A 9,548-nucleotide genomic window follows, 5' to 3' on the forward strand; every position below is an offset into this window, starting at 1 on the left:
TTTACAAATGGGATGGGGAGGAATAGCTGAGCACCTGCTGATATCTCTGTGCTCAGCAGGCCCAGGGGAACACAGAGAAAGACACTATCTCATTCTACTCACTTCCACCCCTCCCCAAGCAGGGAGCAAGTGATGAGAGGCAGCTGGATAGGTCCTCAGTGGAGGTTTTCTGGCAGGAGGGAAATGATCCATTGGCCAAGGGGACCATGGTGTACCTGTGAGCAGGTTCGCTGTTTATTCTCCATAAGTCATCACCAAGTCAAGTGGGAGCTAATGCTGATAACAATTTATTGCTATTATTGTTGCTGTTACTGATATGAACACAAACTCCAGAGCAAGAGAGAGAGCAGTAGGACACCCAGCTGCAGCAGTGGATGTCTTTGACTTCCCCCCTCCTTTAAACACAATCTTCTCTTTAATCAACTGACACTGCATCATTCTCCTATCCAATTTTCAGGGAGCATTCTTAAATGGCTTTATTTATCTATTTGGAGAGTCAGGGCAAACGCAGGAGGTGGTAGAAAAGGAAATAAGGGTAGAAAGGGAATTAATGCAGAGTGAGGCTAGCCTAGGCTCACTGGGAAAGGTCAATAACCCTCTCCACCCTCTCCAATTCTTGCAGCCACGATGGGTGAATTTCCCCAGAACCTGATCCGAGGAAAAGCCTGGGGGACAAAAGAGTCACAAGCCAGTTGCAGCCTTCATAACACAAAGATAGAAGACTTGGTTTCTCTTCTGCTCCTAGATGCTCACTGGTGAAGTTACTTCAGTGTTTTCTGCTTCTTATTTTTCCATTCATAAGAGATAACAATATTTACTCTTAGAAGACAGGAGGCAAATGGCCTCTGCAGGTTACTTCCAGTTGAACAATTTAGGAAGCTGGGTTTCGGCATTTTCAACTTTGTTCCTAACAAAATTGGCCTCACTACCCTCTCTTTAGAGAATAAAGCTCCAGGCCAGTGGCCACTCATTCTTCTGCACTTACCTGCTCAGCCCTCAGTTGGTTAGCAAGGTTACCAAGGATGACAGTGATTCTGTGCTTCTTACCAGTAGCCAACTTATTTTGTTATCCATCCCTGCCCCCACCCCCCACACATACACTTTGAGACCTATTACTCTGACAATATTTTAACTCAAAGGAACTATTTTATTTGAGTTAATAGGGTAATAGAAATGGTAGTATTTCAGTTTTTCTTGTATGAAGGGTCTAAGATTCATATTTAAAATCCATCCTCAAGCACCTTATAGCTATCGGGAACCATTGCAGGCATATTTTGTGTATATTATCTTCTTAAGCTAATGTAACCCTCAAAACCAAACCCTGTGGTTATTATTCTATGTATTTTATACACTAGAAAACTAAACTGAAACACAAAGAGAGTTGAACTTGTTCAAAGTCATATAATGATCAGTTTTGGATTGAAGTGTCTTTTGGTTTTCCCTCAAATTAAACCAAATGAAAGCAGGTTTGCTTCGTTTACCCACAATCTTAAATCAGGTTCCATCTCTACATTATCTGGTCTGGAAGCTGGACTTAGATGTAACTGCAGTCAGGCAGCCCTGCCTGCGTCTGGTGGCCACAGCGTAGTAGACGGTGGTGTGGTGGTGGGTGACAGACACGGGCTTCAAGCAGGCCTTGAACTTGCAGCTTGATGGGCAGATAGGCAACCATTTGAGCCTCAGTTTTCTCTGTAAAATGGGATTGAAACACCTTAAGATTAATGTAAGTGAGTGAAGTCGCTCAGTCGTGTCTGACTCTTTGTGACCCCGTGGACTGTAGCCCACCAGGCTCCTCTGTCCATGGGATTCTCCAGGCAAGAATACTGGAGTGGGTTGCCATTTCCTTCTCCAGAAGATTAATGTAAAGGGCCTGGCAAATAGGTGCTCAGTACAGGTGACTTCTTTCAGACTAAGGCAAGCTGGTAAGTTTAATAATAATGGCTAGCATTTCTGGGAGAGGTTATAGTTTGCAAAACACTTTCACATGTTCTTTATCACCTCACTTTACTGGACAGATGAATATAAGAGGTAGTCAGAGAGTATTTTGGTATTGACACCTATCAAGTAGTTTACTCTGTAAAGGAGGAAAATTAGAACTGGTGGGCAAAGCAGACTTGGAAATGTAGAACATGATGTTGTTTTCTTGAATGAGTAATCTAGAAGATTACTAGGAAATCTAGGAAGATGGGAAATCTAGAAGATGGGAAATCAGCTTTCTCTGATTTATATCTACTAAAGCATGAGTATTTTATTCCATACCTGCTTTGTCGGTATGACCAGGATGAATCCTGTTTAGTCTGTTTACTTGATATTTGCCCAAGTCTGCAATCAACAAGAAAACACATCTCAGCATCTCACTTGGCAAGAGAAAGAATGGAGGCAGCACAGCAGCTGTCATATTTATTTCAGTGGCAAAGCAGGTCAGGAAAATTGATAAAATTAATCATACAAACTAGCAAACATCAGGAGTGAGAACTGGAGAAACAGATGAGTTCCTGCTTCATTCCAGGCTGCACCTGCCCTTAGTTCTAATGGAATTGGTGCAGTCAGCTGATGGAAGCAGGAGTGGAGGGGGCCATGGCAATGGGAATAAAAGCCTGAAGAGAAATTGGAACATGAGAGATTATTGGGGCAGGTCTTTTTCTGTGGGCCTGTGGTGTCTGTGAAACTCTATTAAGTTCTCTGAGGTAGTAGGAAATCCATCTTTTGGTGTCCCATGAAGAGAATAAGTTCAGGACTTAATATTGGCTTGGCTCTATGGCAGGTGATTCTAACTAATTTGGGCAACATTTCTTTCCTGTTAGGAGAAGCAGCATGGCCTTGACTGCAGTAGCCTCTGACTCCAGATGTACTTTAGCATCACCTGGGGAGTTGTTAAAACAACTGATGCCCGCACCCTACCCCAGATGAAATGAGTCAGACTCTTGGGGGTGGGGCCCAGGCACTGATGGTTTCTATAAACTCTGCAGGTGATTCTAAGGTGAAGCCAGTGTTCAGAGCCACTGGCCTACAGGAATAGTTCTCAAGCATTCACGTGCAACAATATCACCCATAGGGTGTGTTGAACCACAGATTTTGGGGCCTCACAATTGAAGTTTTGATTCAGTAGCTTTAGGGTGGGGCCTGAGAATTTTCATTTCCAATAGTCTCCAGGGAATGACTGTGCTGTTGGTCCAGAGAGGAAACAGCTTCTCCTTCTGAAGATTAAACCTCATCATTAACTAGCTGTATTACCTTGAGAAATTCATGCTGAAACTCATAAACAGAAATTCATGCAGTTGCCCTATTTATTGCAAAAAAAAAAAATGAGAAATGTACATGGAAGTACTTTGTAAACTATAAACACAGGATGAAAATTAATTTTTAATTATTTCTATTCAAATTTCCATTTTGCTCAGTGTGTAATAGATCTAGCTGTGCTCATTACAACTTACAGGGAGATTTATTTATTTATTGAAAAAGTAACTAACACAAGCCATTATATATGAGGCCCTGGATCAAATCCTGTAGTATAACAGTGATATGATAAGTGTATCTCTCTCCGCACAAAGTTTATATTCAGGTGCAGGGCCAAATTCACCTGTTTCTATATGACCTGTGAGTTCAGCAGGTTTTTACATTTTTTGATGGTTGAAAAAAATCAAAAGAATATATTTCATGATTCAAAAATGATATGGAATTGAAGTTTCAGTGTCTAGAAATAACGTTTTATGGGAACATAGATATGCTTATTTCAGTTTTGCTGAAATATAACTGCTTTCACTCTACAATTCTAGTGGACTGTTGTAGCTGTGATAAGGATGGTATGGCCCACAAGGACTACAATACTTACTCTCTGGCCCTCTATGAAAAAATCTGCTGACTCTTGTTCTAGGGGAAGAGTGAAATCCCTCCATAGTAAGTGCTGGGAGGAAGCAAACAAAAGACTGGATAAACTCACAGAGGCACGGATGTACTGTGGATACGGAGGCCAGGGAAGATTTCTCCAAAGAGATTGTGTTAACCCAGGACCTAAAAAATGAAAGGGGTTAATCATGCTGATTTTCAGGGAAGAAGAGAACAACAGGTACAAAGGCCCTGAGGTGACCAGTTTGGCTCTTTTGAATCATGTAAGAAGACTAGCATAGCTGAAGCATAGATTCAACATGAAATTGGGTTTGTTATTGATTCAAGATGAGGGCACAGAGAGGCAGGAGTGAGGTCAAGAAGGGACTTTTATGCCTTAATGGTTTTCCTTTTATTCTAAGTACAATGGACACTATTTTAAGGAAGGGAAGGCACTGATGATAAACAAAGCTAATTTTTATTGAGTGCTTACTATGAGCTATGGGCTTTCCTGATAGCTCAGTTTGTAAAGAATCTGCCTGCAAGGCAGGAGACCCTGCTTCAATTCCTGGGTTGGGAAGGTCCACTGGAGAAGGGATAGGCTACCCACTCCAGTATTCTGGGGCTTTCCTTGTCGCTCAGCTGGATAAGAATCCACCTGCAATGCGAGAGACCTGGGTTCAATCCCTGGGTTGGGAAGATCACCTGGAGAAGGGAAAGGCTGCCCACTCCAGTATTCTGGCCTGGAGAATTCCATTGACTGTATAGTCCATGGGGTTGCAAAGAGTTGGACATGACTGAGAAGGCAATGGCACCCCACTCCAGTACTCTTGTCTGGAAAACCCCATGGACGGAGGAGCTTGGTAGGCTGCCGTCTATGGGGTCGCACAGAGTCGGACACGACTGAAGAGACTTAGCAGCAGCAGCAGCAGCAGAGCAACTTTCATTTCACTACTATAAGCTAGGTATTATTCTAAAAGCAGTCCAGTTTTCCAAACAAAGTTGTAAGATAAAGGCTATTGTTATCCTCATTTCACTGATGACAAAAGTAAGGTGCAGAGAAATTTAACACCAAAAGTCACAGATTTGAGATTAGAACCCAGAAAGTGTGGCAACTGTTTAGAGGTATAAAAGGAGAAACAGATCAACTGGGAAGCTGTTCCACAAGTCCAAACAAGAGATAGTGTGGGCCAATCTAAGGAGTTCACATCCATACATGACAGTAGTCATATATGGTGAGAGTTCAACTATAAACAAAGCTGAGCACCAAATAATTGATGCTTTTGAACTGTGGTGTTGAAGAAGAATCTTGAGAGTCCCTTGGATTGCAAGGAGATCCAATCACTCCATCCAAAAGGAAATCAGTCCTGAATATTCACTGGAGGGACTGATGCTGAAGCTGAAACTCCAATACTTTGGCCACCTGATGCAAAGAACTGACTCATGTGAAAATCCCTGATTCTGGGAATGATTGAAGGCAGGAGGAGAAGGAAGATGATGGCAGAGCATGAGATGGTTGGATGGCATCATCAACTCAATGGACACGAGTTTGAGTAAACTCCAGGAGTTGGTGATGGACAGGGAACCCTGACATGCTGCAGTCCATGGGGTTGCAAAGAGTTGGACATGGCTGAGTAACTGAACTAAACTGAACTGAATCTAAAGAGTTAGCAAAAGAGATGGTCAGAAGAAAAGGCTAAGGCCTAATCAAGAGGTCAAGTTGATGGGACCTGTGGTTGTCTAGGGGTAGAAGTGAGAGAAAGGTCAAGGACAACTTCCAAATTTCAGGTCCGGATTAATCGATATTTATTGAACATGCCTTTTCATACTGTCTCATGGGGTTCTCAAGGCAAGAATACGGAGGTGGTTAGCCATTCCCTTCTTCACTGGACTGCATTTTGTCAGAACTCTCTACCATGACCCGTCTGTCTTGGGTGGCCCTACATGGTACAGCTCATACTTTCATTGAGTTAGACAAGGCTGTGGTCCATGTGATCAGTTTGATTAGTTTTCTGTGATTGCGGTTTTCTTTCTGTCTGCCCTCTGATGAATAAGGATAAGAGGCTTATGGATCAAATTGCCAACATCTGTTGGATCATAGAAAAAGCAAGAGAGTTCCAGAAAAACATCTATTTCTGCTTTATTGACTACACCAAAGCCTTTGACTGTGTGGCTCACAACAAACTATGGAAAATTCTTAAAGAGATGGGAATACCAGACCACCTTACCTGCCTCCTGAGAAATCTGTATACAGGTCAAGAAGCAAGAGTTAGAACTGGACATGGAACAACAGACTGGCTCCAAAGAGGGAAAGGAGTACATCAAGGCTATATATTGTCACCCTGCTTATTTAACTTACATGAAGAGTACATCATGCAAATGCTGAACTGGATGAAACACAGGCTGGAATCAAGATACCCAGGAAAAATATCAATAACCTCAGATATGCAGATGACACCACCTTTATGGCAGAAAGCAAAGAAGAACTAAAGAGCCTCTTGATGAAAGTGAAAGAGGAGAGTGAAAAAGCTGGCTTAAAACTCAACATTCAGAAACTGAAGATCATGGCATCCAGTCCCATCACTTCATGACAAATAGATGGGGAAACAATGGAAACAGAGACAGACTTTATTTTCTTGGCTCTGAATTCACTGCAGATGGTGACGGCACCCATGAAATTAAAAGATGCTTGCTCCTTGCAAGAAAAGCTATGACCAACCTAGACAGCATATTAAAAAACAGAAACATTACTTTGCCAAAAAGGTCCAGGTAGTCAAAGCTATTTTTCCAGTACTTATGTATGGATGTGAGAGTTGGACTATAAAGAAAGTTGAATGCTGAAGAATTGATGCTTTTGAACTGTGGTGTTGGAGAAGACTCTTCCAACCAGTCAATCCTAAAGGAAATCAGTACTGAATATTCATTGGGAGGACTGATGTTAAAGCTGAAACTCCAATACTTTGGCCACCTGATGCGAAGAACTGACTCATTTGAAAAGACCCTGATGCTGGCAAAGATTGAAGGCAGGAGAAGGGGATGGTGGCAGAGGATGAGATGTTTGGATGGCATCACCAACTCGATGGAGATGAGTTTGAGAAATCTCGAGGAGTTGGTGACGGACAGGGAAGCCTGGCATGCTGCAGTCCATAGGATTGCAGAGTCAGACACAACAGCGACTGAACTGAACTGATTGAACATGCCATCACCAGAAGCCTCAGTGGACTCTATAATTTGGAACAGGCATCACAAATGCACATAAATGCATATCTTACTCTCACTCCCCCATCCCTGAGAACTGTGCACCTTTTGAGGATATAGACAGTGAGCCTTTTTTTTTTTCTTTCCCTGTCTCCAACATGTAATAGAATGTATGGCATATTAAAGCCTGGTCAATATGATTTATAGAAAGTTAAGTAAATTTTAGTACTTATGCATGTTGCACATGTATAAGTTGACCAGGCTCAGCCACATAGAATTTTTACCATAAAAGTGTTATTTGAATGCTGAAACCTTAGTGTTAAGTAGATTGGATTATTTTGAAGGAAATTGTTTATTTATATATTTATTTTTTCTTTTATCATGTCAAAAACTTTTCAGGGTTGGATTCCCTCTTGACCAGTCCTTGAAATTTCTGGAGTATCTAAGTATTTATAAAAATTAATATTAAAAAAAGGTCATAAAAAGACTCAGAAATGTACATGTCTATGACTTCTGTCCCTTCTTTTTAAGGATGTTAGGAAATTAAAGAAAAATTGGATTTGGTTTATACACACTTCTATTCACAGATTCTTCAATTTCATCTTGCAGAGATCAGTAGAGAGTTTTCTGGCTCCTCAGTGACCTTTAAGTTCCCTTGATCCTGATGCTGTGACCTCTTCTAACTCATTGGATCCCTTCAGATTCTCTGAGATGTCATACACAGGTTGCCAGGCAACATTAACAAGACTGGTCCTTACCCTGCAGTTAGGCATCAGCTGCTGTCATCACATTTTAAGTTATTATTACTATTTAACAAAACAATGGCCAAGGCCCGTGTCTCTCTCAGTGGGGTACTCTCTCTTGAGAAACATGTAGATTTCCTGGGAAAGTGATTTATTTTCTTTTCTTAAAACAGATCACTGTTAAGTCTGTAAAGGATAGACAAGGTCTAGGATAGGGTAAAAGGAGTGTGGTGCTGGACAGATGAAAAGACACCATACAGGCTGTCTTGAGCAGATAAATAATCAGTATGTGCAAATTATACATAGGAACAGAGCAGAAAACACATTTATTTCTTGACAGTTGCTAAGACTACCAGTGTTTTGGTAAATTCCTAAGTATGAGCCTGAACTTGAATTACAGAAACTGTGTACCCGAGAGCCAACCTTTCAGTGTGAAAATGAGCTTAACAAGTAGGATTTTCACTTAGAATTTTAGAGATGTTTTGTTTTCTAATTCTTTACTAATGTCTGGCTAACACAGTGACAAGCATAATTCCTTAGTCATTGTCGTTTCTTGATAAGTATCTGTGGATTGGGGTAATTTATACAACAAACTTTTCCCATTGTGCTTACAGATGGAGTTTCTCAACCAAGCAGTCAAACCCATATTTATTAAGCTCCTACTATTTGTCCTTCAATGTGCTTGGGAATTTGAGAGATGAAGTAGAAAACCTAACAGTTGCTTTTAAGTGCACAACTTATTTGAGACCATAATTACACAATCGTTACCTTTACTGAACACCTACTATGGGCCAGGCACAAGGATGAACACTTTCTAGCCTCTGTCTCCAGTTCATACAACAGCCCTCCATGGTGGACATTATTGCCCTTGTTATCTTGTCCGAGGTTACACAGTTTGTTATGGGGGGGGGGGCACTCAAGTTCTATACCAGGTAGGGCTGGAACCAAAGATCTTCTATTTCTGCCTATGCCTATGGTATTAGCACGCATGAACATATTCATGCATTTGGTCTTTCATTTACTATCTATATGGTTCTACCACATACCTGACACAGTACTCAGTCCCTGGGAGAGAAAGTCTCAAAGGACCCACTGAATAAAACAAACAAGGTTCTTTCCCTCTTGGAACTTGTATTCCAGTGGGAAAGAAAAACAAGCAAGGAACGAAACAGTAAGCACACAACTGAGTAAGCGAACAAGCAAGCATTTATAATTTCTGGTAATATAGTATGGTCTGATGAAATACAGCAGGGTCAGAGGACAGTTAACATGATCTGCTCCAGTTTGCCTGCTATAGACCCAGAGTTGCTTACTTCTCATTCAGTGGACTTTCTACTTCATGATTACTTAGAAAAGCCAGAATCTTCAAGCATTTCCAACTTGTGACATGGGATCTGATATGACTGGCTAATAGTGCTTGCTTTAACATCACAATGTACTATTCCATTTAAAATCAAGTTCAGTAACTTTGAAAGCCAAAAGTTGAAACACATCACATCTTTGTAATATATGTAACTGGACCATCTGCCTCCTATTACAACTCCTAATTCTTTGACTTATGTTGATAGCTATGATAATGATAATGAAGTAACAATTTCGAGAGTGTAAATACTATGCAATAGGCCCTCTGTTACTAGGGAAAACAAACAAACAAAAGCCACTGATTTTCTGCCTATGTCTTATGACTCTGAGATGAGAAGAGGCACAAAGGAAGGTCTTTTTAATTCTGTTGCCTGCCTCCCTCTCTCCCCTAACCTGCCAAACAATGCAAAGTCACCAGTA

General features: G+C 41.2%; 1 long non-coding RNA gene across 1 annotated transcript; it reads right to left on the reverse strand.

The window, feature by feature from the left end:
* Positions 1-1,395: 1,395 nt before the first annotated feature.
* Positions 1,396-7,697, reverse strand: LOC139179894 (uncharacterized). Its single transcript, XR_011564209.1, has 3 exons — positions 7,599-7,697; positions 3,941-4,011; positions 1,396-1,689 (listed from the first exon to the last, which is right to left on the reverse strand). It is a non-coding gene; the product is annotated as an uncharacterized lncRNA (long non-coding RNA).
* Positions 7,698-9,548: the final 1,851 nt, after the last annotated feature.

The sequence above is a fragment of the Bos indicus genome, chromosome 3 (genome assembly GCF_029378745.1).
Source record: "Bos indicus isolate NIAB-ARS_2022 breed Sahiwal x Tharparkar chromosome 3, NIAB-ARS_B.indTharparkar_mat_pri_1.0, whole genome shotgun sequence".
NCBI classification, from domain to species: Eukaryota; Metazoa; Chordata; class Mammalia; order Artiodactyla; family Bovidae; genus Bos; species Bos indicus.